The 27,564-nt window shown below is 42.9% G+C and overlaps 1 protein-coding gene across 9 annotated transcripts in view; it reads left to right on the forward strand.

The window, feature by feature from the left end:
• The window catches only part of CUX1 (cut like homeobox 1), a gene marked incomplete at its 5' end in the record, with an annotated part of 366,038 nt that overhangs the window by 84,550 nt on the left and 253,924 nt on the right, over positions 1-27,564 (forward strand). The gene's annotated exons all lie outside the window — the stretch shown is intronic.

The raw sequence follows: 27,564 nt of genomic DNA on the forward strand, positions 1-27,564 counted from the left end.
AGGGTTGGCGCGGGGGGGGGGGGGGGGGAGTAATATATAGTTGTGGCCCAGGCCCAAATACATTTAGTCACTGCCTCTACAGCCTTTATATAGACACTGCAGGGAGTGACTCAGCCTGGAAAAAGAGAGTCACTTAAAAATAAAGTTGAGACTCAAATGGACACGTCCTGCACAGGCTGCCTTGAGATATTGAGGTTTGAGCTTGGTTAGAAGCCTGAGGGGTGTCTTTGCTTTGCAGGACCCAGCTGGGGTCCTCCTTGAGTCAGGTAGCTAAGGAGGATTAAAGGAGCTCTCTAAACTCTAAAGCAGCATTCAGACGTTTTAGCTGCGATGGGACACGGTTGTGTGTAGGGTAGTAACTGAACTCTAACTCTTACCTTGTTCTAAACAAATTGATGGACTGTGGAAGCCGGTCTGGCTCTCTAGTGTACCACTCAGCTTTTGTTTTTGCTTCCATCCTCATAGGAATCTAAAATCAGTGAACACGAAAGACAACAGCATAATGTTTCTTGTATCTCATTGGACACTCAAATGGATTCATTGAAGCCCATAGCACTGATTTGACAAATCTGACTTTTAAAGAGGAGAGCAGACAGACATGCCCCTAGGCACATGGACCTTTAGGAAAGGCAGTGATGGGATGGAGGTCTACAAGCTAAGAAGATCAGGGGCACAGGGTGGACACACCAGGTAGGAATACGAGCATCCCCATCTTCCAGCAAATTGCTCGTGTTGGGGGTCCAGGAATCTAGCCACAGCTCTGTCGCCGAATCTGCAGCTCTGGTACAATTCCTTTCTTCCATTTGTAAAGGGTAAGGACCTGCAGCAGGAGTGGTGCCTTCATTGCGTTTTCATTTAGCCATGGACCTCCATGGACACTTTATGGTGATTATAGTATGAAAGGTCCTGCCAAATCTACAGCATGCATTTAGAAATCTTTCCTTTACAAAACAGAGGTTTTAAAAATGTTAATTACATCACTGTATGATTGATTGGTTTCTCGAACAGGCAGATAATAAAGCTTTGACACAAATTTTATTTTATTTTTTTCTACAGCATTAAATAAAAAGAATTCAAGAAATGCCTTTTTTTTTTTAGCAATTCTTTAAAAAATTAAATATAGAGTTACCCTGTGATCTTACATGTCCACTCCTAGGTATATATCCTAAAGAACTGAAAACAAGTTCACACAAAAACTTGTATATGAATGTTCATGGCCGCATTATTCAAGGTAATCGCAAAGTAGAAGCAACCCAGTTGTCCATCAGTGGATGAATTGATAAATAAAATGTGGTCTGTCCATACAATGAAATATTATTATTCAGCTATAAAAAGAAATGAAGCACAGATACATGTTACAACATGGATGAACTTTGAAAATAATATGCCAAGGAAAGAAGCCAGACACAAAAAGACCTCATATTATATGATTTCATCTATATGAACTGTCTAGTTCTATAGAGACAGAAAGTAGACTAGCAATCGGGTTGCTAGGGGCTGGGGTGAAAAATAGGGAATGACTACTAATGCTTTGGGGTTCCTTTTGGGGATGATGAAAATGTCCTGGAATTAGTAAGTGGTGATAGTTGCACAAATGTCTCTCTTGTGGGAGGTGTGGGAAATCCCTGTATAGGTTTTTTATGCAGTTGTGCTCTTAGACTGAAGAAAATCATATAAGTATCATGTGAATTTTCATTTTGGCAGTAGCAACTTAGTGTTTAAAAGGCTACTCCGGCATTTGGCAAAATTATAAAGCCCAAATAATCAACTTGTATGTTAATCATTCTAGAATTACCCACCGTTAAGTTATAATAAGACTTTAACTAGCAGAAGTTTAAAAATTAAAAGTGAACTTTTAACTGTTACCAATTAAACTCTTTAAGCCAATATATCAACCCAGGAGGTTACTTTCTTGTTTCTTTTGGGTTCCTAGGAGAGAAAACCTGCCTCTAGTGTGATAATGAATGTAACTTAACCCTCATTCAGCCCCAAGTCAGTAAGTACTGGCCACATTATCCCCCCACATTCCAGAGACCCTGCAGCATGCTCCGAGGCACCATGGAGGCCTGCAGAGCAGAGGAATGTCCTCGGTCTTGGGCAGACTGAACTAAGTCCTAGTAGCTCCATGGTTCACTAGCATTGGGACAGAGACTTAACCTCAGTTCCATTACCTGCCAAACTATTCCACCTACTTCAAGGGGTCATGATGAGGCGCGGATGAGATTCCTGGAAGGTAAATGTACAGTCCAGGACTGGGAGTGAAGTGGAGAGCCAGTAAGTGGTGACACGGATGTTTGGGCTGAGTGACCTTGAGGGAGGTCACTAAACATTCTGAGAGTTGGACCCTGTATATAAAAATAAGCAGAACCAAAAATGAATGTCCCAGGTAGTAGACAGGAAATGAATTCATGTACACAGAAGGTATAGTAGGTGCTCAGTAAACACTTTTCCTCCTCTGTTTTTCCCTCCTTCCCTTCCATCTACAGGTAGTTCTGTACTCGTCCAGGGGCCATGGCAATTTGAGGTGCTAAGATACAGCAGGCACTGAGACAGAAGCTTCCAGTTTTCAAAGAGGGGCAGGCAGGCAGTGACTACGTAAACAATTGACACACAAGATAATTTCAGGTGGTGATAAGAACTAAAGCAGGACAGTATGGCAGTGAGTGAGTGTAGATGGGTGGAGGTTCTTCAGGAAGTTAAAGGAAGTTTTTTGAATCAAAAAATGGAAAATGCCCCTTTGCACATGCCGCCCCCTGGATGAATTTAACAGGTTGTTTAGCACTGGGGTCCCTAAACTGCCTTTCTGGTAAAGGCCTGATTTATCTTTGTTTGCTCTTATCACCCAATTACTTTCAGGCATCAGATGCAGTCCCTCTGCTTTCTAAGACCAGGGACACCATTTAATTTGGATATTAGAAAGTTAAGGAACATTTGAGTTGGAGGGAGACCTTGCTAAAAAGTGAACTCTTAGGCAATCAATGAAGAGTTAATCTCTCAATTTCTGTGTTCTGTGACTGAGTGAGAACTGTGTGTAGAGCCCTGACTTAGGGGCAGCAGGGTGGCTTCTTGAGCCCCAGGCCACACTTTCTGTGAGTGCTGAAAGGCAGTCTGTCCAAACTCACTGAAATGTCGACACCGGACCGGCATTCCCTTTCCTTCCTGAGCCCGTGTGTCGCTTCCTTCGTGTGTCTAGCAGCTTTTAAAGGGCTATTTTAAGTATAACAGACAAAGTATTTGAGAGTTTAATAACTCTCCAAAGGAAAAGACTGTAATTAGATTGGTGTGGTGTGTAAGTTTAGTCGAGACCATGTTGAGTTGTATAATCTCTCAGAGCCTCCATTTTCTGATGACAGCTATTTTGGAGTTATTGTGACTGACAAAATGTTGTAGAATATCCAGAATAACCGTGATAAATAATAGAAGCTCAATAAATGGCATGTTATTAATATTGAATCTTTTGAAAGGAGAAATTGTACTATTTATGAATGGATTTTAAAGCTACAAATGAACACTAACATTTTAAAAATACTCTTAAAGCATAGAGAAGACCAGTAGATCTATAAACTATAAACCTAGTTTCTACTGCAGACTTGAATAGAGTCAGTAAAGTAAAAATGTGTTCCTTTCATGTGCCTAGATGGTCATTTCTCACCCTTTGCATTAGCTTTACTGTTCGTAGAGTGGAAATATTTGCCATTGGACTCTCTTTGGAAGCTGTTCTTTGAGAGTAGCCAATAACTTATCTTTCTGGTCAGTAACCTCATCTGCCATGCATTTTGAATGGAGAATGCCATGCTATATAGAATGTAGTAATAATTTGGATGCCTCTTCTCAATAAATATCCTTATAGGGTATAATGGCTTAAATGTGAAAGCCATAAAATTTGGTTGAAATCGTGGTGAACTGTTGCTTATTAATATTTATTGAGTACTTACTAAGAGCCAAGCATTATGCTAAATGCCTCACAAACCTTTCAGTGCCCCTTGCAGTTACCCCAGGAAGTGGGTGTCATTAGTGTCACATTAGAGTGTTAGCCACCTGCCTACCAGGCAGACAGGCTCCCACGAACCAGGCCATGGCCACTGTACCAAACTGTTTTCTTTTAGCTTCTGGAAGTCAATTTTTATTCATTTAATTGTAAGCGGTTTCTCTTATTTTAGTTTAAAAATGATTTTTAGTATTGCTTTGAAGTGACATACATTTAAAGGATTTTGTGTGTTTTGGGTGCATTTAGTGGGAGTATACCCAGGGAAGAGCAATTAGGCTAAACTCTAACATTTACTTATGAATTATTATAAGCCAAAGCACAGGAAAATCTCCCCTTTAATTTTGAGATTATGTTAGTCAAGAAAGAGACAATGGGATGACAAGTCCCACTGATCCTGAGATTTGTTGGCTTAGATTTTTCTTTCTTTGGCCAGGGGCCTGTGGGTGGGGGTGGGTGGGGTTAATCACTGAATATTGATTATTGACTAATGTTGGTTCTTGGTTTTAGCTAGCAAATGTGAGTTGCATAAAAAGTAAGTTTACAAGGAGCGTTATGTGTCTTCCATGCATAGTATAATAATTTTGACTGTGGCCCAGTATTTTAACAGGAAGACATATACCTGGTATAGTTGATAAAATTAAAAGAGTGTTGTATTGGGAATCTGGACACTTGGATTTCTGCTCCTGGCTCTGCTACTGACTGGATTTGAGATCTGAGCAAGCCAGGTGCCACTGTTCTTTGAGAAAGGAGGTGGTGATGCAATGATGTGGGCTATGAGAATTGAGGGCTATGGAGTTTGGCCCTCTCCCTTCTCAAGCTCTCTGGGGTTCATCCTCCCCATGGGCCCAAGATGTAGGTGTTGCCCTTTCTTCTTAGTAGGCCTCACCTAATTTACCTCTTGGGGTTTATCTATTCAGAATTCATTATATGTACAGCAAACAGTCATGGTGCTACCATTGTGTGGGAAACAGGGTGTAGCAGGGCCACTCTGTGTTGAGGGCTCTGGTCACTGCAGAAACACAGGAATAACAACAGCTGACATGTATTGAGCACTGTGTGCCCTGAATGCCTATGAAATAGGTACAGTATTTATCTCCATTTTAAAGAAAATGAAACTGAGGCCAGAGAGGAGAGAGTCCCCTAGGATGTCACAGCCAATGAATGACCAGTGGCACTGGCTGGAGGTTTCAAATCCAGGCCAATCAGCTGCAGGTTTGTGCCAGAGTGGTTCTATGGGGAGTCCTAACTGGGTTCTGGAGGCCTCCGTCCAGGCTTGCAAAGCCTGCTTCTGCCCCAGAGGGGTCCGGCCACATGCAGACACCCTCCCTGCCTGTCTCCCCAGCAGATAGAATTCCTCGTGCATTCAGGGAGAGAACAGTCTGGATTACTTCTCAAGGGAACAATTTACATCCTGAGCAACTTTCAGCTACGGGACCCCATCTTGGTGTTTCACTGCTTTACATTGGAAAGGTCACCATTTTAATTCAGAAAGCTAATTGGGGCCCCAATTTAACCCCATATTTATGTATTCTTTCATTTACTGACTCTACCGTATACTGGGGACACTTTAAAGAGGGCTGTCCACAAAGAGGTCTGTGATCAAGTATCCTGAGGTTGGACGATTGACAACAGTTCAGCTTTTCCCAGGGTCTCTGCCTTGTGGGGTGGGCGCGACCTCAGTGCCTGATACCCCCCACACTGCCTTGCCTGTTGTGCCATTAGAACGTTGCATTTGTAAGGTAAGGAGTACCTTTCAGCCCCGAGAAAGATTTGCATCAGCCAGACCCTGTTCTTATCCTAGGGAGCGGCTCGGGCAGAAAGGCTCAGAAGGTTCAGCCACCCCTGCCTCTCCTGACCCACTTAAGCCTCACTTAGGATTTTACCTTCAGTAGTTCTTTTATACATGAAGCGTGAAACGGGTTCATTATTTTCATATGAAATAATTTCTAGCATTCTAAAAAATATAGAAAACAAAACAAAGGCTTTCGTGTCCTTCATGAAGATTAGGTAGATGTATACATTTTGCCCATTTGCTTCCAATGCTTCTTTTTTTAAATAAAAGATTACAGTGAAAACCCCATTTCCATGTCTCCCCCTTCCATTCTTCCTCACACATGAACCCCATTCTAAAACCATACTTTATTTCCATGTGCTTTTTTGCACTCATTACAATGTTTACACATTCATAAACAATAGTTATTGTTTTAGATATACATGTATTTTACTATTTATATAAATGGGTTTATGCAAATGGTCTCTGGCTATGTATGTATATATCCCTTGACACTGTGTCTTTTTCACCCAGTATTACCTTTTAGAGATGTAGCTGAGTGTGTACATGCATGTAGTTTATTCTTTAAGTTGGGACACACTATTCCACTGTGTGCACGAACCACAGAAGATGTATCCATTGCCCTGTTGAGATGGCAAGCGGATTTTTGGTTGTTGACACTTTATTATTACACGTGTCCTAGGGAGTGAGCTCAGGAGTTCCCTGGGGTGGACACCCAGAAGTGCAGTCTCTAATCACAGCTGCACCAGGTAGTTGCTCTCCAGGGGAGTGGCATGCTGTTATTCTCCCACTGGCCAGCTCCCACTACCTGTTCTGGCTGTATCCTCAGTGATTTTTGCTATATTTTCTTATTTCTCATGTGGGTGAAGATCCCTTTTGTACAAAGACTGGCCTATACAGTTTCCTTTGTTGTGTCTTAACTGCTCATATTCTTTGGCCATTTTCTTACTGAACTGTTTTGCTGTTTTTCTTGTAGGAAATTTCAATATTCGGAATCTGGGTCCTTTGTGCAAGTGTACTTTGCTGATGTCGCCTCCCAGACTTATCCTTTCACTATGTTTATGGGGTAGTTGTCACCTGGAAAGTTTTAACTTTATTCTTTCGAATTTTTCCAGTTTTTGATATAACGTTTATGTTTTAAGTTTAATCTTATCTCAGAAATTGTCCCTATGCTGATGTCACAAAGACAGTCTCTCTTGTTTTCTTGCCATAGTTTTTTGGTTTTGCTTTTCACATTAGGCCCGTAAAGCTTTTGTGTGGGTGGTGAGGATCCAGTTTATCTTTGTCCATCGAGAGCCTTTCATTCCCAAACCATTACCATCCAGTGCACCTTTCCCCAGTGAGTTGCCTTTAGCACCTCTGTCAGGTGCGATGCCCCTTCTAGGCTCCTGGTCCATCACTATTGTCTGCTTGTTTGTTCCTGCACCAACCCTACACTGTCCTGGTGATTATTACTGTGTAATTACCACCGTTATTTTCATAGCATTACTAAGTCTTGATTTCTGTTAGGGGAAGGCCCCCACCCTCATTGCTTTTCAAAATTATCTAGACTGTTCTTTCATATGTCTTTTAGAATCATTTATTTGGTTCCATTTTAAAAATTCTGCTGGGTTTTTATTGGAATTTCATTGAATTTGTAGGTTAATATGGGGAGACTTTATAAAGTGTTTAGAGTTTTGATGGAGTTATTTTAGATCTTATTCTTGGATGAATTTCATTCCATGTATGACTCCAGGGATCCATGAAAACTACACACTCTTACTTACTCTAGTTCACTGTGTGGATACAAAATGGTCAAAATTGAAGGATTGATCATTGTAGTCTGGAGCCAGGCATAAAAATAAACCCCACTCTGTTATCATAGGTGGCTGTGATTAACATCAGGGGAAAGGTCAGCTGTGGGCCTCCTAACATTGACAGTTTCCTTCAGAAGATTAAGTGGTTCTTCATTTTTGGCCCAGGTCATCAGTAGCTTAAAGCCATTACTGTCTATTGGCTGTTTGGTTTGTCTGAAATATGGGGCTGGTCTCAGCCTATTTCCCTGGGGTCAGGTGTGTTCACATAATCAAAGTGCCAGGAACTCATATCGTGTGTGTGTGTGTGTGTGTGTGTGTGTGTGTGTGTGTGTGTACAAATTAGCTTTTGGGGGAAGAATGCACAGTGCCAAAATACAGAGGTGTTGTTTTGTACCTTTGCATTTTAAAATGTGTGTTCTTTCTTATTAGAGTGTTTTCCAGCTTATTTTTGAGATAGGCTTGTTCAGCGACATACACAGTTCCATGTGCTTTCAAAATTGACCATTTATGAAGCTGTCTTCCATTGGTAAAATGAAGAAAAAGAAAGATTCATTTTCTGTCGATGTGTGTTCAGGGATTTTCTGCAGCCCAGTATAGTTCCCATGCCTATTCAGAGAAGGGTGATAGCGTCTCTTTCCTTTAATTAAAAGTTGACAACAAGGAAATGTTTGTTTATTTTGTTAATATGTAAACAACCCATGAAAAGTATTTCATATATATTTAAATGATTACTTTGCCAAGATAAAGAAAAATATACTGGTTTCAACAATGATACCCCACTTACCCCTCCCACCTCTAAATAAAATGACCCATGAATAGGAATGAAGGGATTAAAGTAAAAAATATGATCTGGGCAGGTTGGCTAATATAGTGAAGAATAGAACTTGTGGTTTAGCTCCTATTGCTTTTGTAAGATAAGGGAAATATTTCTATTTCTTTCAAATCCATTTGTACTTGAAACTAGATTAAATGTTTTAATCTGGTTTATTATTGATTATAACTGTGGGAAATGAGTTGTGTGGAAACCCTTCTTAAGTAAATGAACTGATATGTTAGAACCAGAAGAACTGAGAGTAATTTTTATTTTAAAATTCTTTTTGCATTAGCACATCTGCAGTGTTGAGGAATATATGGAAAATTGAAATAGTGCTTCTATCCTGCCGTGTCTCCAGCACGTCAATAAATCACCTTTTTTTCCTTTTAAAATGTCTGGCCTTGTAATTTATGTTTGCATAACCCATTACTAAATTCATAGTAGGTGTTTTAGTTGGCAGGCATTAGCCCAGGGGTTCTGAGGATCTTAAAAAAAAAAAAAACCAGAACCTTTGTTAGTATTTATATTTAAGTGGACATTTTCCTTTAAGAAAATAATGAATTGAATTTTTAAAATAGAATTTGGAGCTAGCTATTTACCTTTTTTCTAAACAAACATTAAGTCCATATTCCCACATTATTAATTGTCTCAGACTTCTTAATAGACTTTGTGGTTTTCCTTTTTAAAATTAAAATCAGAAGAAAATTATTCTGATGATAAGATCCCACTAATTTCTATATGATTTTCAGTAAGTTTTGTGTTGCATAGAAAACAAAAATTTCTGTTTTAGTAATTTTTGATTTTGTAAATGCAGTTGACTGTTTTAGTTATAAAGTAAAGATGAATATATTCATTTACTGCCAGCTCTATTTGGTGCTTGAACAGAAATAGAAATGTTCAATGTTACTCCATACGTTTGTGGCTTACCTTTGAGACTTTCTAATTTTTAACCAGACATTTAAAAATAATATCGTGTCTTCTAGCCCTAAATTAGAAAAATTTTTAGAGCTTTACTTTGAAATTATGAAAAAAGAAGTTACTTCTGTTTTCTGTTGTAAAATGTTTAAGTTATTTTTATGGTAGTTAGAAAGCTGAAAGGGCCATTTATGGTTTTCTGAAGAAGTTCACTTTATTTGATCATCCCTTCTCTTCAGCCCCAGCAGCTGGTTAATAATGTTTTCAATATAAAACATGTATCTCAGCCCATTGAAATCACAGTAGCCAATCAGAAGAGGATTTGTTTCTCCCTCAAGGAGCTTTAATATATTTATCAGGAAGTCTGTAGCCTCCTCAGTCTCTTTGTGAACTAGAATGCATGTTATTGTTCAAAGGATACTGGTATGTTTAAAAATTCAGAATTTAACGTGTCCAAAGTGTGATCTCAAAGTCCAGTTGTGCTATACAAGTTTGACAGTCTCTCTGGCTTCCTCCTACTTAAATTAGGGATTAAAAGAAATTACAGCTTTCTTTTATTTTTAAAAACATAGCTAATTTGACATTTTTAAAGTGCCTATTTGCATTATAATATCATTTCATTATCAGAGATGTTTATTCTGCTGTATTGCTCTGACAGCCTTCTACATTTACAGTAGAATTTCTGTGGAGTTCAAAAGGTGCCTTTTCTATTTCTGCATTTATTTCTGGGAACTTTGGGGGTATTATTCTCTCTTTCTGGTGAGTGGCAGGGTTTTGAAAATCTCTCTGACTTTTAAAAACTCAGCTCCCAGACCTGAGCATCTTCTGACTCTTACAGGAACCATGGAAGTAGATTACAGAAGTGGCATCGCAGCTTTCAGAAGCCGGGAACCACATTTCATGGCTTCAGTGAAGTTTTCTTCCCCCGGCCCATCCTCCCTGGAGTTGGTGGCCCCTTAGTCATGAGCCTTGTGGTTGTTTCCCAGAAAGCGTTTCCACTAGAGGAAGGTGCTGTGCCAGAAGCTGGAAGAAAGGAAGAAGGAGGTGTTTATCGTCTCAAAGATGTCTTCCAACTTTTATTATTAACTCCCGTCCAAAGTAAACTTTCGGGTTTGTTTCAAGTCACTTCTGGCCAAAGTGCAGTTGGGTTAGCCGTGTCCTCCAGCAGTAGAGGGGGAACAGCATCACCCTGGGTGAGGGCCAGGCGGAGATTGTTCACTGAGTGAGTGACAGCTGTGGGACAGTTTTGACTTGAGAGGCATGAATGACTGAGGCCCATCTCAGGGAGCTTTTCACAGTTCTGTGCTGTGTAGTTGTCTGGGACCTAGGCCCCCTGAGAGACACAGGTATCCAGAGCTCTCCTGAGCCCCTCGTGCCCCAGTAGGAGATTGGCAAGGAAATAGTGTTTTGATAAAGAGTAGTAAATGACCAAATGGAGACGCCATGCCAAGCGAATGCCTAGAGCAAAGAGAAGGGGGTCAAGGAGCCTGGAGTGAACAGTCCACGGGGGTGGGGTGGGGTTGACATGGTGGCAAGGCTCAGGCCCCTGCTGGAGAGGTGGAGAGTAAGGCTGAGGAACTTGGACTTTAGTCTGTATAAGGCCCTGCCAAGGGACCACAGGCGAGTGGTTAGGGCTGACCTGGCCTGGCTTACACCTCACATATTGATGCTGTATGCTGTGGTGAGGAGCAGGGATGTTGCAGGACAAAGGTGGAGCCAGAATGGCTGGAACCTGCTAGAGGGGGCTAGGTGAGAATAAGCAAGCAGTGGTATGTTATTCAACAAACACCTGTTGTGCATCTTCTCTGGGCCAGGCACTATTCTAGACCCCGAGGACATAGCAGTGGACAGAATAGCAAAAAACCGCACCCTCCCTTTGCTTACATTCGAGTGGAAGAGACACAACAAATCAAAAGTAAGAACAAGTTCCAGGGGATGCGGACATGGAATTCTGGTCATGGTATTAGGGAAGTAGAGACATGAACTCTAAAAATGCTTGGCTGCTGTCAGGAAAGACAGGATGGTAGCCAGAGAAGGAAAAGGTTTAAGAGGGCAGTTTCCCTGCTGAGAGGGACCTTCCCCCAACCCCAGCCCACGCTGACCACTGACCTGTTTTTTGTTCCCATAGTTTTGCATTTTCCAGAATGCCATATGGATCATAAAGCTTTTGAGTCTGGTTTCTTTCCTTCAGCACAATGCTTTTAAAATTCACCATGCAGCTGTGTGTATCAGTGGTTCCTCCCTTTTTAGTGCCAAGTAGAGTTCCCTCGTCTGGATGTACTCCAGTGGAGAAGGATTTGTAAAACTGGTCAGGCTGCACTTATCAGGATCCCCAATATCCAGTCCCCCGGGACTTAAAAACTGCACACTGTCGATGTCCTGATTGGTTTAGTAGGCAGGCTGGCAAGTGTGCTTTCCATTTTTACCAGGAATGATCACGTGTAAGCTCTGTCATTTCTCCTCTCACCCTCTTTCTGAATGTGATGGTCTTCCTTGAAGGGGTTAGGTTACCGTTTGGTAAAACTGACTGATTTCTGGTTCTGTGTCCCAAAGGAAAAAAGGATTTGAGAGTGGTTGGGAACAAACTCACCCAGAGACGCAGTCCCTGAAGATTTCAGGCCCCCTTACTCCAACCCACCCCCCATGGTGAGGCCAGGAGGATTACCTGCTCTGAGCACACAGGTGTGGCCAGATGGAAGGCTGAGTCTCTTAGTGACTTGAAGTAGCAGCACTACAGTGAACCAGAAGGCTAGCCCCCTCTGTTCTTTGAATTGTAGATGTCTTCCTAGGATTTCCTTAGATTGTTATTTAATACCTCTGTCCTTTAACTCCTGTGAATAGGCTTTCTCCTCCTTAGGTTGTGAGCTCTGGGAAGATAGGAGCAAATACCTGGGATGCGCCTTAATTCTGGTTGGAGTTGTTAATTGGTCCATTGGTTGAATGCTGTGATGCATATGTATATTGAGCCAGAAAGATACTGTCACAGCTGGGGTTGGGGTGGGCAGACTTAGCAATCTGTAGCGCACCCTGTCACATTCTTCAGGAGGAAACTGAGGCCCAGAGAGGGGCGCTGACTTGTACAGAGTCACATGGATACACATGGGAAGAGTCTGCTTTCTCTGCAGTCAGCAGCTCTGTACGTGTCTCATCTTCATGCTATAAATTTGAAAGTCAGAAGGAAAAGGGCACTGTGCTGGGCTTCCTTGAGGCAGGTGGCTCTTTTAAAGCTGGGGATTATTGCCAATCTGACCTTGTTTCCATGGAAGCAGCCAGCAGGGCAGCTTGTTCCTGTCAACCTGAGGCCTGCTGGAGCCTCAACCCCCGGTGGGCTCCTTGCCAACTCTCTCGAAGGAGGGCGGAACCTGGGAGCCCTCCTAGAGTCCTTTCCTGTGTACTATTTGCTACAGGAGTTCAATTAGAAGGGAAAATCAGTGAATTGCTAGCCCCAACCCACACTTTCCCCCAAACTTACATGGCATGGTGGCCTTCGGCATTACACTGGGGAATCTCTTCTTTGAGGTCCTTTCTAAGTATTGGGGTACCCCTGTTGACTATGTGGCTTTCTTCACTGCTCCTGGAGGACCTTAAAGATGAAGATAGAAGAAATATCTAGCATATCTGTGTTGTATTGCCAGTGAATTCTTAAAAAAACAAAAACACCTAATTATCTGAGTGGAATCTATTCCTTGAAATTAATTTCAAGCTACTGGATCTTCTTTCTTGCTGTGATTGCAGTTCGGCATTTTGGGTTTGGTAACCCAGTGGTGAGAGTAGACTTGTCTCCTCTCTTGTCCGGTAGTTTTAATGTCTTGGCATTCTTGAACTTGGTCTGCTTCATTTCTTGCTGGATCACAACTCAGTAATGAAGCCTTTATTATATTAAATAGTCAACAGATATATTCTTTTAAGAATTCTGAGTTTTTAACTACTCCACTTAAACCTTTGGCCACCTTGGTTCTGAGGGGCATTTTGCCTTGCTAAATTCCAGAGTTAATTGAAAACCTTAAAAGACCAGAAAACGCTGAGAACAACTTGTTAAATCACAGACCAGGGAATGGTCCCCATTCCCCCTGGTCCCTTCCCCCTCCTCCTGTTTTTCAGCCTTTTGGGTGGTTGGTGGTGTAAGCACAGTTTTATCAGACATGCCAGCACACATTGTTTCCCAGGTCTGTTTCTGCACTAGTTTGGGTAGAAACATATCCAACTTCTGTTCCAGTAGGTGGGGAAAAATGCTTAAATCCTAGAAGCACGCTCACCTACCTTTTTAGGGTATTGCAGGTTTAGCTCAAGGGCTGGAAGACTTCCAAAAAAGTATGACTAAGGGAGAAAAAGACTACTCCCAAAGCGAACAGGGTGGAGTATCCCGGCCAGGACAGGAAAATTCCCAGCAGAGAAACTGCATGTCTGTAGCACAGACATATTGGGTCATAGATTTGCTTTCACAGAATAAGTGAAACGGAACAAGAGTTTTTTGATTTCTCATTCCAAAAGGCCTAGTTTCTTCAGGTGTGTCGGTCTCAACTTGTATTCAGTATTATTTCAAAGGATTTTCACTAAAGACAGTATCTACTCCAAACCAGATAGCTGGCTGAGAAAGGGAGACATTCTGTCTCCTAGTAACTCTGCCAACCACTTGCCTTAGAGGAGCATCTTTCCCTAAAGATCCCAGCCACCTGACTGTTCTTTCCCCTGCTGCTGTTTCTTCTTTGCCTGTTAGCAGCCAATGCAATGCACCCATGGCTCTCTGAGAGCCAACGTGTGTTGTATGTTTTGTGACTTTGGAGCAACACAGACCTAGATTCAGACCTTGCCTCCACTGACTGCTGGTAAATCACTTCTCTGCACCTCAGTTCAACTGGAGTGGGAATCGTCCTTCTTTGAATGGCTGTGATTAAATAAGCGAGCCCACATCCATGGTCATCATATTTTAGCACCCTGCACAGAGGTGTCTGGTGAACGTCACTTTCCTTCTCAGCCTTGTATATGCTGACATGCTGAGTTGCGGGAAAGGAACAACCCATCTAAATCTGAGCAAGTAGGTAGATGGTTTGCTACACACGTATGACTGAATTCAGCCTGTCTTTGGACACCTTTTGTCTCAGTTTTAATATTTTCTTTCAAGTTGGCTCTTTTCAGTATTATGTGTAGGCAGGATGTAGAGCGAGGAGCCAGACTCAGTGATATTGGGAGTTAAAGGAATAGCGGGGCCAGAAGTAGGGAGGGAACAATGTTCCTTAATAGTGTGATTTTTTTTTTTTAAGGTTAGTGATTAGGTTTGTGGGCACCTTTAGGCTTTTAGAGGTTCAGATTATAATTTTAGCCACTGCCATATATACACAGCATAATGCCTGCTACATAGGCATTTAATAAATATGGTTAAATAAATGAAGAAGGTTCTTGCATTTGCACAGAGGCAGACCTAATTGCAACTGTTGACTATATCTTTGTTGCACTTATTCCTGTGCTGTCCTGAGTGATATATAAAATCAGTCAGCATATAGCATCAGCATTCTAAAAGTGGGGGGGAAAAGCATTGTTGTTGTTTTTGGTATTAAAATAATATGGGTTAGTTGTAAAACATTTAATAAGTAAAGTCACTTGAAATTTGAAAAATGTTAACCACTGTAAACGTCTTTCAAATAGCCTTTCTGCGATCTCTAAATACGTAAATGCGTATATAGGCTCAGTTCTGTTCAGTGTTACTGAAAAGTGCCTGCTGTGTGCTAAGGACTTAGGGGTCCTGTACATACATGCACTTTGTGAGCTTGTGCATCAGGGACATCTGGCCAGTCAGTCTACAGGTCTGACCTGGCCTGTATTTTTCATTGCTGTATATTATGCCAGTGTTTGGCTTGCCCTGGTGCATTTAGCCAATTCTTCCTTTCTTTTGTTTTGGAATATTTTTTAAATCTACTTCAGAGATGAAGGGAAAGGGAGAGAGAGATAGAAACATCAATGAGGTGAATCATTGATTGGCTGTCTCCTACACCCCCCTACTTGGGATCAAGCTTGCAACCTGGGCATATGCCCTGATTGGGAATTGAACTGTGACCTCCTGGTTTATATATCTATGCTCAACCACTGAGCTTCACTGGCTGGGCTAGCCAATCCTTTCTTGATGGAAGTTCAAGTTGCTTGTTATTTTAAGTAAACCATGTCTAGTCAAACAACACAACTTGAGCCATGCACAGGTTCTTGCCAAACCGTCCATTAGTGCTGTGACTCAGGACAGAAAACTTGTTTTTTCTTTAGTTATTAGACTCAGCTATTCCCATGTGTGGGGGCAGGTAATTGACTTGTCAGACGCATGGAAGGGACCCCTGTCCCCACTGCCCAGCCCCTCCACTATGGCTCTTTCCAGAAAGGAGGCTGTGGGCAGTGGGGCAGCCATATCAAGAGTCCTATGTGGTAGAGTGGGACAAGGCCCGCAAAGCCTGCTGGTCTATAGCTCCAGCTTTTCGTCAGCCCCAGTATGATGGAAACACAAGTAGGAGGATGTTGCTAAGTTGATTGGGTGGCATTAACTGTAACTGATGTACCCCAGCAGTCTCGATGGTATTAAATGCTAGGTGTGATGGTCCCAGCTCACTCACCAAAGGAGCCAGGAATAGGGGTGCTCTAGGCAGATGGACCCGGTGGAGCCGCGGAGAGTGACTGCCTGTCCCTGAGGAGCAATCTGGTCTGCCCAGACGCAGCTCTGTTTTCCAGGGGTGGCCAGTGAACTCCCAGTGAGACCTATGACGGGGTCCACCCTTCTCATTCCACAGAAAGGGAAATGGGCCTATCACGGTTGCAGTTCAGAGAGTTATCACATGAGTCTAGTAGCTGGTCCTGGATCTTTCCACTACGCTCCCAGCATTAGGGTGGTGTCTGCATATCTCCTCTGCCTTGTCATTTGGCATGCTGTGTCTGCCTGTTGGTGATTCTGTTTTAGTTTTTAATAAAACCCTGTGCCTTTTGGTTGGTGCTCTTACTCTTCAAGGGTCCCACTAGCCTCTAGCAGACACCTCAGCCTACCCAGAGAGCAGGTGGCCATATCCAGGTTGCCCCTGGGAAACCCAGAGTCCCACATTGCCACATGGGTGCAGACATGCCCACACGCTTGCCTGCCAGGTGTGAGATAAGAGAGATTCTTTTCTGGTGCAAGGTGCTGCAGTTCCGCCTGGGGCAGCGCATGTGGGTCAGGGTCAGCCCTGTTGTTTCTGATACCCAGTGTTAAGACCCAGTGCCATAAGAGCGAGAAAACAAGAGAGCATTGCACTTTTCCCAAGGTGCTGTCACTCCTGGGTCCACCCCATGCCCTGAGCCCACTTTGGGACTTCACCATTGTCCAGAGACTGAGGAGCCTGTGGGGCAAGTGCCAGGTGTATACCGGGAGTGGGGTCTTCATGGGATCCCCTGAGCACGCAGGGCAGAGCCATTGAAGGCCTTGGACCGCAGCCCACTCCAACCCAGGCTGGGCCCCTCTTCTGTAAGTTTGTCTTCAGGATATGTTTGCTTTCATTATATCCACTATCATTTAGATACAAAGCGCAAGATAGCTGAAACTGGTCAGTGGAATTTGGAGTTCATTGTCAGGAAATAAAATAGTTGTTAATATTTAAATTGTGAGTAAATGCTCTCTCTGTTGCACTTTGTAAATTATATGTAGGAGTTAATTTATTGCTACTTAAAATTGTACAAGAACTCATGGAAACTCTGTTTTGGAATGTCCCCTCTGTGCCAGGTGCTGTGCTCGGGGCTGGGGTACAGGGAACGGCCTTGCCTTATAGAGTTAATGTTCTGTGTGGGAGTAGACTCCCTGGGAGCTACAAGTTCTTAAGGGAGTAGCTGGGTGGTGGCAGAAGCAGGGGTAGAATCCACAGTATTCTGAACTCTGGGCTTTGGGCCAGAGGGAGGAGCTGAAGGTGCTGGCCTGGGATAGGCTCAGGGGTTCAGCGTGTCCAAGTGTCCTGTTTCTGTGGTCCAGAACCACCTGTGTACAGCAGAATGGTTCTGACTCTGAAAGTTGTGCCTGGGGTATTGCCTTTTTTCCTTCCCTTCACCTATGGGTCTGAGCGACAGGAAGACTATTGGATCTGTCACCTGAGACTGGGGCTCTGGGAACACGGAGAGGCAAAGGACTTGGTTTGGGAGTTAAGATGAGGCATTTGCTTATTTAAACAGTGAGTCCCCATGGGTCTGTAGCCAAGGGAAAAGGCTTGGAGGAGGGCAAGCTAGAGTTGTGGGTTTGGAAGGGAATGGCATGGGAGGCCCCAGACAAAGCCCATTGTTGGGGACTGGAGAGGTGCTGGCATTCTCTAGCTTGGAGTATAGACTGGATAGCAGTGCAAGAACCAGAGACCAGCCGTGAAGTGGCTGATGGAAGTGCTCTGAGACTGAGTTGCTTAGGAAGTGGAGGGTTTTAAGAGGGCTTCCAGTGCCCCCAATGCTGGGAATGTTGGATTTAGAGTTTTGAGAACCCTTGGGGAGTGGGGGGGAATGAAGCCAGACTTGAGTGCAAAGGGACAAGGGAAGGAAGGATCGCTCAGCTACTGAACACCAAAGCCAAGGGCTTGCTAGACCTATTGCATGTGTTACCCCCTGGTCATCCAAGGTAGGCCCTGACGTCTTAACTTTAGAGATGAGGAAAACCAAGAGATTGTGCCCGGGGCCCTCAGCTGGAATCCAGACTTGGCTAGTCTGACCCAATGTTGGTGCCCACTCCCCTGGGAGGGCGGGGGCAAGTGTCACCCAAGAACCGAGCCCTGGACCAGTCTCTCCACAGGCTTGGTGGTGAATAGAAGAAGATGCAGAGCAAAGGGAGCCCTGAAAGCATTGGGATGTATTGTTTACATTTTCAGTTGTGGGGATGATACTGGTGGGGCAAGGAAGATGGAAGCAGGTCTGAAGAGCAAGAAAGCAGTGACAGACCTGTATTTTAAATACTCGGATGACAATTTAAAACTTCACTAACTCCACTTCAAAATAAATTGACTATCCCAGGAATGACTCCAGCTTGAGTATTTTTCTGTAAATCTGTAAGTTAGTTCCTTGGTTTCATAACAAAAAGAGCTGCTCAGTATGGGGCATGCTGATATATCAGCTAGGCAGTTACTTAGACATGGGGTGGAAAGAATTCAATCTTAAATTAGAAAGTAAACACTAAAATCTCTAAAATTAAAGAAAAAGCCTACAGTGAAATCATTGTCTCAGTCTGTGGATATAGCTAATTTGGGTAGAATCATGATTTTGGTTTCTGGAATTTTATTAAAGGAAACTTTTCAAACAATAGATGAAATATTTTTGGATATAAAGTAGGATTTACTTAGCTGTTACATCAACAACATGGAAGGTATGAAGATAATTTGGGGGTTTGCAAGGGCACCTCCAAAAAGCTTGGCTTCTGTAGAGTGTAGACCCTTAGCAATAAAATGTCTGTATTTTCTTAGGGCCACTGCTAAAGAAATTGAGAATAATGTCTTCTGTACCAGATCTCTAGCCAAAACATTCATATTTGGCCTCATCTGCAGAGAGACCCGAGCTGAGTTTTATCTCTGCGTCTTTTTGCTAAATGTTCCCACTCTATTAACAGAGCTATAATTAACTCACAGGACGCCAGGCAGCCAGATTCAGCCAGGCGCCAAGAAATCAGTCCCAATTACTATATTCACATTGTCAGTAATGCCCACTTCACAGCTTCTGCTAATTCGAAATGGCAAGTTCCAACTTTCCATAGTAAAATTACCATTCTTATACTATTGCATTACATGGTGATATCTGTCCATTATTTTGGCTATGTAAACTTGGTATTATAATGACAATTAATTGTTGAGGATTTTCTAAAATGATTTGCAGTAACATCTTTTAAATGGAAACTCATGTCTGTTCTGTTGGAGTAGGCGGTACATTCCCTCTGTGCTCTAGGTACTACTTTAGGAATCAGCTTCCATAGGAGAATGGAATGCCCTGGGTTTTTATAAAAAAGTGAGCGTTTAAAACAAGGGGTGGCCTTCGAATGTTGTCTGTTTTGTAGATTGTCAGTGGTAGAGTTGTCTGAGCTCCTACGATAGAGGAGTGTCCCTGCCCCTCTGTCTCCTTGAGGTCCCTGAGGGCTGATGCTCTGGTTGCTTGGCTGGGCCCACTCGTCCCTGCTGCACTGTACCAACCCAACCACTGTGGTCTGATCTGTACCCTAGACAGAGGTGGACGGGGTGCACAGTGTCTCCACCCTGCTGTGGTTTAGTGGTAGCAGGCGGCTGTCCTTCTGGTGCACAGGAAGGTCCCCAGTTTTCCAGAGAGGTTTGTCCCTGGGGTATCAGGCTTCCTGGCCTGGTTGGGTTGTACATTTTGCTGTTTTCAGCAGAGAAACTTCAGGAAGCATGATCTAGGCCAGTGTGCCACTCAAAGTGTGTCAGAGTGCAGCCAGAGGACCAGTAAACCAGTTATTACTGACCTGCAGTGCCCAGGAGTTCAGAGCAGGCATTTTACAGTGACATGCAAGTGGCATTTTTATTGTATTTTATAAAAATACCAGTCCACAGGAGATTAGAAATTTATAAATCCCTGGAGTGACCTTCCCTACAGATTGTTTGAGAGGCATTGATCATTATTGAACTCCTAATTTCTGATTGGATTTCGTAAGAAAAATGTACTTTGGATTAGGCAGATTATTTTCTTTTTCTGCTGGGCAATGGTTTGCAGGACACAGTTACTAAGGGAGAAGCTTCCACAAGAAGCAGGAATCCTCAGACTAGGCAGGGGCTCTAGGGAAAGGCCACTGACCCTGAGCGGCTGACAGCCCACAGAGTGGGTCTCCCTGGGGTATGTATCAGGACCTGGCAGTTTAGTACAAGCTTCCCTTTTTAACCCTAGAGTGTTCCTTTCACATGCTGGCTGGGCATCTCAACCCCACTTGCTTACCTGCCTACCTGCCTGTATGCCTGCCTGCCAGCCATTCTGTAATCCCTTCCACAATTCTCAGACCTCGATGGGGGGAATGAGGCGCAGAAGCCCAGAGACAAAAGCCCGGATTCCTCCCTCTCCTTCAGGCAGTCAGTCACCAGTGCCTGATTTGAGCTCTTGACTGGCTCTTGCATCTGCTCCCTCCTCTTTATGCCCTTTGCTCTAGTGCAGATGTCAGCAAGCCACGTACAGCCTGCAGGCCACCATCCACCATCATACCCCACAGCTAAGTATGGTGTTTACATTTTTAAATAGTTAAAAGAAAACAAAATTTTGATACATGAAAATTATATGAAACTCAAATTTCAGTGTCCACAGATGAAGGTGTTTATTTTTATAGTGGTAAATATACTCAGCAAAATTTACCATGTTAACCATTTCTTTTTAATCCTCATCCAAGGGTATGTTGTTTTTTAATTGATTTTAGAGAGAGGGAAAGGGAGAAAGAGAAACATGTATGTGAGAAACATTGATCAATTGCCTCACATACACACCCCAACCAGGGATCAAACCTGCAACCTAGGTATGTGCCCTGACCAGGAATTGCATCTGCAACCGTTTGATGTATGGGATGACACTCCAACCAACTGAGCCACCCAGCCAGGGCTCCCGTGTTAACCATTTTTGAGTGTATGATTTGGTGGCATTAAGAACAGTCACATTGTTGTGCATCCCTCACCACATCTATCATCTTATACCGAAACTCTGTAAATAAAGTTTTATTGGAGCATGGCCATACTCATTTGCTTACCTGTTCTATTACTGCGTTTGTGTTGTTAGAGTAGAGCTGAGTACTTGCAACAGAGACCAAATGGCTTGCAAACCCAAAAATATATACTATCTGGTCCTTTCCAGAAAAAGTGTGTTGACCACTACCTAGTGCATATTCCTGTCAGGTCCTGTGTTACCATAGTAACCATCTAACCGGTCTCCTTACTTCCACTCCATTCCTTTCCAGTCTTTCTACCCCCAGAGTGATTTTCCTAAAGCACAATTCTATCAATGGACTCATAGGTTAAAATCCTTTAGTGTCATTGCATAGACTAATGTTGTGTTCCTGGGACACAGAATAATAACACTAGTTATTAAAGACTCTGATAAGTCCTACAGTAAGGAAAAGCACTATTTTTTTCAACTCACCCCTGGTTATCTTATAGCAGGGGTTGGCAAACTTGCACTGTAAAGGGCCAGATAGTAAAATACTCCAGGCTTTGTGGACCATCCCCTCTCTTTTGCAACTGCTCACATCTGCTATAAAGTAGCCATAGACAACACAAATGGTGGGCATGTTCCAAAAAATTTTATTGAGAAAAATAAAACAGGCCATGGGGCAGATTTGGTGTGCTGGCCCCTGTTATTGTAACAGTGGTTCTCAAAGTGTGGTCCCAGCCCAGCAGAAGCACATCATGGTAACCTCTTAGAAGTGCAAATTCTTGGATCCACTTCAGACCTACGGAATCAGAAGCTCTGGGAGTCGCCCAGCATGTGTGTCTTACCCAGCCCTACCTACTGGCTAAGGTGTGAGAATCCCTGCTATAGAACCACAGAGTACACTTCAGGGAATCTGAACCTCAAGACTGATGGCCTTTTAAGATCTGGTCTTTGACCAATTTCCCTCCCTTATTTGGCAGATACTATACTCAGGCTGAACTACCTGTAGGTTCCAGAACATGCTGTCCTTTTCCCAGCCCATGTATAGGTGTCCTTTATATAGAATGGCTCCCTTCTCCTGCCATCACCTGGCTATAACCTAATTCTGCTGGCCATTTGACTCAGCTCAGGTGTTAACTGTCAAGGAAGTATTTTTGGAGCTTCCCATCCCCACCACTACCCCTGCCTGTTGTGTTTCCCTCCTCTGCACTTGGGTAGCTGCTGTTGCGTCCCTGAGCAGGGCAAGTCTCGTGTGGGTGGCACTGCAGTTATTGGTTTTTCTGTCTGCCTTTCCTGCTTGAATGTGGACTCCTCAGAAAGGGCCATTCAGCTCATCACTGTATTCCAGGCAGACATGGGCCACCCCAGAATGCTTGTTGGGGAGTTCAATGAATGAGCGAAGGAACACTGCACTGTACTTTTAATGTAAAGCCCAGTTTCTGGTCAAGATGCCTGGTCTTCGTGTGTGAGGAAATGGGGAAGTCGAGTCAGCACCTGGGGTTCCTGGCTTTCTGTGGTTCTGGAGGTGGGAGGCTCCCTAGTAGTTTCCTCTTCTCGCCCCACTGACTCACTGATAGATCGATGTTTGGAAATTGTGACTCATCTTGTTAGAGAAGGAAAGGGAAATTTTGTCCTCCCCATTCTCCCTCCCTTTCAAATCAGTAATAAATAAAAGTAGCTGACATTCCACTTGGTGCAATAAGAAGCATTTAAATGCATCTCTGGCTTTCATAATTGGTAGCTTCTTGTAGAAAGGTGCTCATTAGGAGAAAAAAACTTTTCTTGTGCATTTGTTTTCAGCCTTCTCATCTGTAAAATCAGAAAGTGAGCCGATATGGGAATTGGCCCTCGCTCTCTTTAAAGATATTTGTGGCAGTTCACGTTTTAACAATGGAGAGTTAAGCAACTTCTCTTTTAGTAAGAAATGTGAGGTGTACCCTCTCCGCCTTCAGAGTTTCAAAATGAGTTCAACAGGGTGGTGAGTAATGATGTCTTAAGCTGGTTTATTGAATGTGAAAGAATAAGATGTTCTAGGTTGACATCATGTACCAAATATAGATAAGGCCCGGATCAGCTGGACTCTAGGCCTGGGTCTCATGCTGGTGCCAAAACACAGTGGAATCTGGTGATGTCTGTTCTGTCTCCTGACATTGACGATTGAAGTGGATACACTGCTTTGCCTTTTAAGAATCTTCTGGGAAAGCCAAAAAAAAAGTGTTAGTTCGCTTATCACTGTAATATTGGAATTAGAGCTTGGCATTTCGCATTGGCCTTGCATTTTCTTCATGTTCAGCATGTTCTAAATGTGTTAGGCTCTTGGCTCTGGAAATCTTACCAATGAATTCAACCTCTTTTCAAATCATATCTCTGTTAAGGGCTTAATACATGTTAGCCATTGTAATTATTTCATTATCACCATCCTTATTATTTGCCAGACATAATGCCTAGTGTCTTAGGTACCTTTATGTATTGTATGATTAAAGTGCTAAATAGCCGTATGATATAGGTGCCACGCTGTCTCCACTGTAGAGAGAGGGCACTGCAGCCTAGAGGGACTTTCAGAATCACGTGCTTCCAGTCACATCCAGGGGTCCTCAAACTTTTTAAACAGGGGTCACTTCACTGTCCCTCAGACCGTTGGAGGGCCGGACTATAGTATAAAAAAAAACTATGAACAAATTCCTGTGCACGCTGCACATATCTTATTTTGAAGTAAAAAAACAAAATGGGAACAAATACAATATTTATATTTGCATGTGGCCCGCGGGCCGTAGTTTGAGGACCCCTGAGTCACACAGTTGTTCGCAGGTGAAGCCAGGACGCACACCTGGGTTTGTATGCTGTGCTCACTACCAATCAGTAACCATCTCCATACCACTGATGTTTCCCTTGTGGTGGTATCTGGAGTCTCACCAAATACAAAATACAGCACAAATGAGTATTTTTACTGGGAAGCTGTTTAAATGCAGGTTCCAGGAAGGAAGATGACGACTTGGCATCGGCTCTGTGCCTTCTCCCTGATGGGTCTGCTTTTCCCACTTGTTCTGCTACCTGAAGCTGTGAGGGAAAAGGAGCCTCTCACTTTTCAGCAATAACATTGGCAAGTCTTTGCTGAGCATTTTACATTTATTCTCTTATTTAATCCTTAGAACTCTCCACGAGGTAGGCATAATATCATGCTTATTTTATTGGAGGAAATTGAGGAGCTTTCCCACACCACTTAGTTGGTGACCAACAGAGCTGGGGTTCTACCCAGGTCCGTCTGCTCCCAGGGCCAGTGTGCTTAACCCTTTAGTCGCCCACCTCCACAGCCTGGTTTGTCTTATGTTTGGCTTTTCCTGAAGTCCAGGACTGCATCTTTACTGCTGGCCCAGTTGCCAGGCCCCTCTTGCCACAGGGCTAAGAGCTGGGTTGCACTGGGAGATAGGCCAAGGAGCCGTTTCCACTAAAGAAGAGTCAAATAAGGGAACTTAGTGAGAATACAGGCCCAAGGCTTGGACCTGGGGATGTGCAGCTGCCCACTTGAGGCCAGTGTGTGACAGAGATAAGAGTGTGTCCTCTCCCGTAAAGGGATCTAATACTTGCCAAGCGTTGTTTCTAAAGGATAAGACAGCAGCTTTGGAGGAAAGTCAGCACCGCCATCTGTCCACATGGTACAGAAGGGATGGAATGCATAGCTACATTCGACATGGGAGCGGCAGTGCCTCCGTCACATCGTGCTCCAGACGGTGCCAGGCTTAGGTCATTTCCATTTCTGTGTTGGGAATGGCCTTTTGCAGATACTGGTTATATTTATCACCAGCTAACTTATCAGCATATGACACTAGATACACAAAATTGTAAACTGACTCATGGAAGAATAGATAGTTCATGACTTGATGGTAAAGTAAATCAGTTTTAGAAAATCAAATGGATCATCGAATGGAATCAACTTTCTCTCAGAAAACTTTCTGTAATGAATGGTGTAAGAGTAGGTCAGACCTTTCTGAAAACAGCTACCTTAAAAATGTTTATACTCCACTGACCCAACAATTCCATTTTTAAGAATCCATCTCAGGAAAAAAATTAGAAATGTAGTCAAAGCTTTAAGGGAAGAATGTTTGGTACAGTGCTATTTATAAAACTAAAAAAGGGGGGGCAGGAAACAACCTAATGTTCAATATAGGGAAATAGTTAACATTCATTCATTAAAAACAATTATGTAACTGATATTATTTTCCAAGAATATTTAATAACATGGAATATGATCATGATATAACCAAAGTAGAAAGAATTACAGATGCTGTATTAGCCTAGTTTTATGAAAGAAAAAGATACAGAAATATAACACAACATATACATGCAAATACTATCATGTATACACTTACATGCTAGTGCACGTAAGTACATAGAAAAAAGATTGGGAGAAAATCTAGGTCTTAGCAGGGATCATTTCTGGATGGTGTGAGATAGTTTGATTTTTTTAAAAAATTTCCTTGCTATGCTTTCCCATAAAATTTTCTAAATTTTTTTTATAGTGAGCATTACTCTTAAAAAAATTTTTTTTTAATTGATTTCAGAGAGGAAGGGAGAGAGAGAAACATCAATGATGAGAATCATTGATTGGCTGCCTCTTGCACGCCCCCTACTGGGGATGGAGCTGTAATCCTGGCATGTGCCCTGACTAGGAATCAAACTGTGACCTCCTGGTTCATAACTTGAAGCTCAACCACTGAGCCACACCGGCTGGGCATGAACATTACTCTTTAATTTGAAAACAGTAACTAAGAACATGTTCAACTTTGCAAAAGAGATAAGAGTCTCTTTGAAAAGCTCTGGTATTTTTTAATATTTTCACCAGGCATTTTTAAGTGAAAAACAGGTAAAGTCCAACAGAGGGGAATCCTAGCCTGTTCTTTACATGCTGTGGTCCCCAGACGAGTAATTCAGCCTCTCTAAATCTCAGTATCCCCATCGGTAAAATTGGGGGAGCCTTAGCACCCCCAGTTAAATGAGAGAAGGGATGTGAGCCCCTGGCTGGGGCCCATGTCTGGAACATCTGCTATTATTACTCCTACTGCTGTTGTTGTGATTATTAAAGTCCCAGGCATGTGCCAGACTCCTTGTGAAGTGTGAGGAGGAGTGTTACAGAGGGTAAAATTAGTCCCGCTCCTCCAGGAACCTCCACTTTGGAGGTAGTAATGGGCACTGAAGTCTGGTAGGTGCTCTGTAAGTTAGGACATGTGTGCCAAAACCTGGGGGGCCCGGGGGATAGAAATGGGGGTGTCATGTGAACTGGGCCATAATCGAGGGGTGAGAGCTTGCAGGAAAGCCAACCGAGGGCCCTTCTGAGGCCACAGCAAGATTTGAGAGCGTTTAAGAGACTGAAGAACCTAGAGAACTTGGTTTAGTGGGAGGGATGATCAAAAGTGTGTCTAGGGTGGCACTAAGGTTTTAAATGGGGCCTCTCCAAGAGAGGGTTGTCCTTACATCATAAAATAAAACACTTTTATTTTAAGGAAAAATAGACTCTCTTTTTTTCAGAGCACTCAATGCACAGCCTAGGACTGTTTGATACTCCTTTTCCTCCCATCCTGTCTAAGAAGCTTACTCTATTCTCCTGAGCACCTTGCTTTTCCAGCCATTCATTATTTGGCAAGACCAAAGGGTGCGGAGGCTGGGGTGCTCTGCCTCCTCGGGAGCCACCAGGAGGTTCTTTCTGCTTTTTACAGCAGTGTGAAGAAACCATGGAAGCCCAAGTGAGATCTCTAATTATTTCTGTTGAAACTGATTCTGTTGAGGGTGGAGTGCATTGCTTTTAATTTCTTTGTGTGCGTGTATTATTTTTTCCCTCACAAGAAGTATATTCTTTTCTTTCCTGTTTGTTCCAGCTTGATTTGGGGAGGCTGCTGTTTTCATTGCCTAATTAATGGGAAAACGTCCTGTTTAGGATTTCATCGTGTACGTGTTCTCTGTTTGAACATGGTATAACCTGTGGACCCTTTAAAACATAGTTACATGCTTGACTCTTTATAGGGCAATAACTAGATTAATTTTGCAATGCTTTTCAAAATACCATTGTTCTTTTTAAGAGAATAGGTTTGCTGTTTTAATAAGACTTGAATTCCATCAAGACGCCTTAAATTGGCACAGTTGCTTTATAATAGCATGGTACCTTAAAATGAATTTTAGAGAACGTTTTATGGCTGCCTGGTTGCTTAAGACTGCCTCAGCTAGGTGCTTCTTCCGCCCTAGACCAGTTACTAATTGTGTTTTATCCTAATGTTCTTTTCATTTGCATCATTCACTATCTTTTAGCTTATAGCAAGGTTCATTGTGTTTGTCGTGCCCCATTCCAGGTTTCAGTAATGAGATTCATTTTGCAAAGGGGAATTGAAAATTAATTGGATGATTAATTGCAAGATTCTTGTTCTTACTAAGGAAAGCTATAGAAGTTCTGGTTTCAGATAAAATTCTCAATGAACCCTTTATATGCACTTTTTTGTTTGTTATTTTTAACAGCCTGATTTTGTAAAGAGAATGAGATGGAAGGTTTTTTTCCTGTGCATTTGCCCCCACTTTAATTTTGTTTAAGGCAGCGTGTTATTGTAACAGAGTAAAGTGTATAGAGTCAGAGGATTCCCCCTTCTCTCCCAATGTCCATTAAAGGTCTCTTTGCCAGTCG

Source organism: Myotis nattereri, assembly GCF_964212035.1.
Source record: "Myotis nattereri genome assembly, chromosome: 4".
NCBI classification, from domain to species: Eukaryota; Metazoa; Chordata; class Mammalia; order Chiroptera; family Vespertilionidae; genus Myotis; species Myotis nattereri.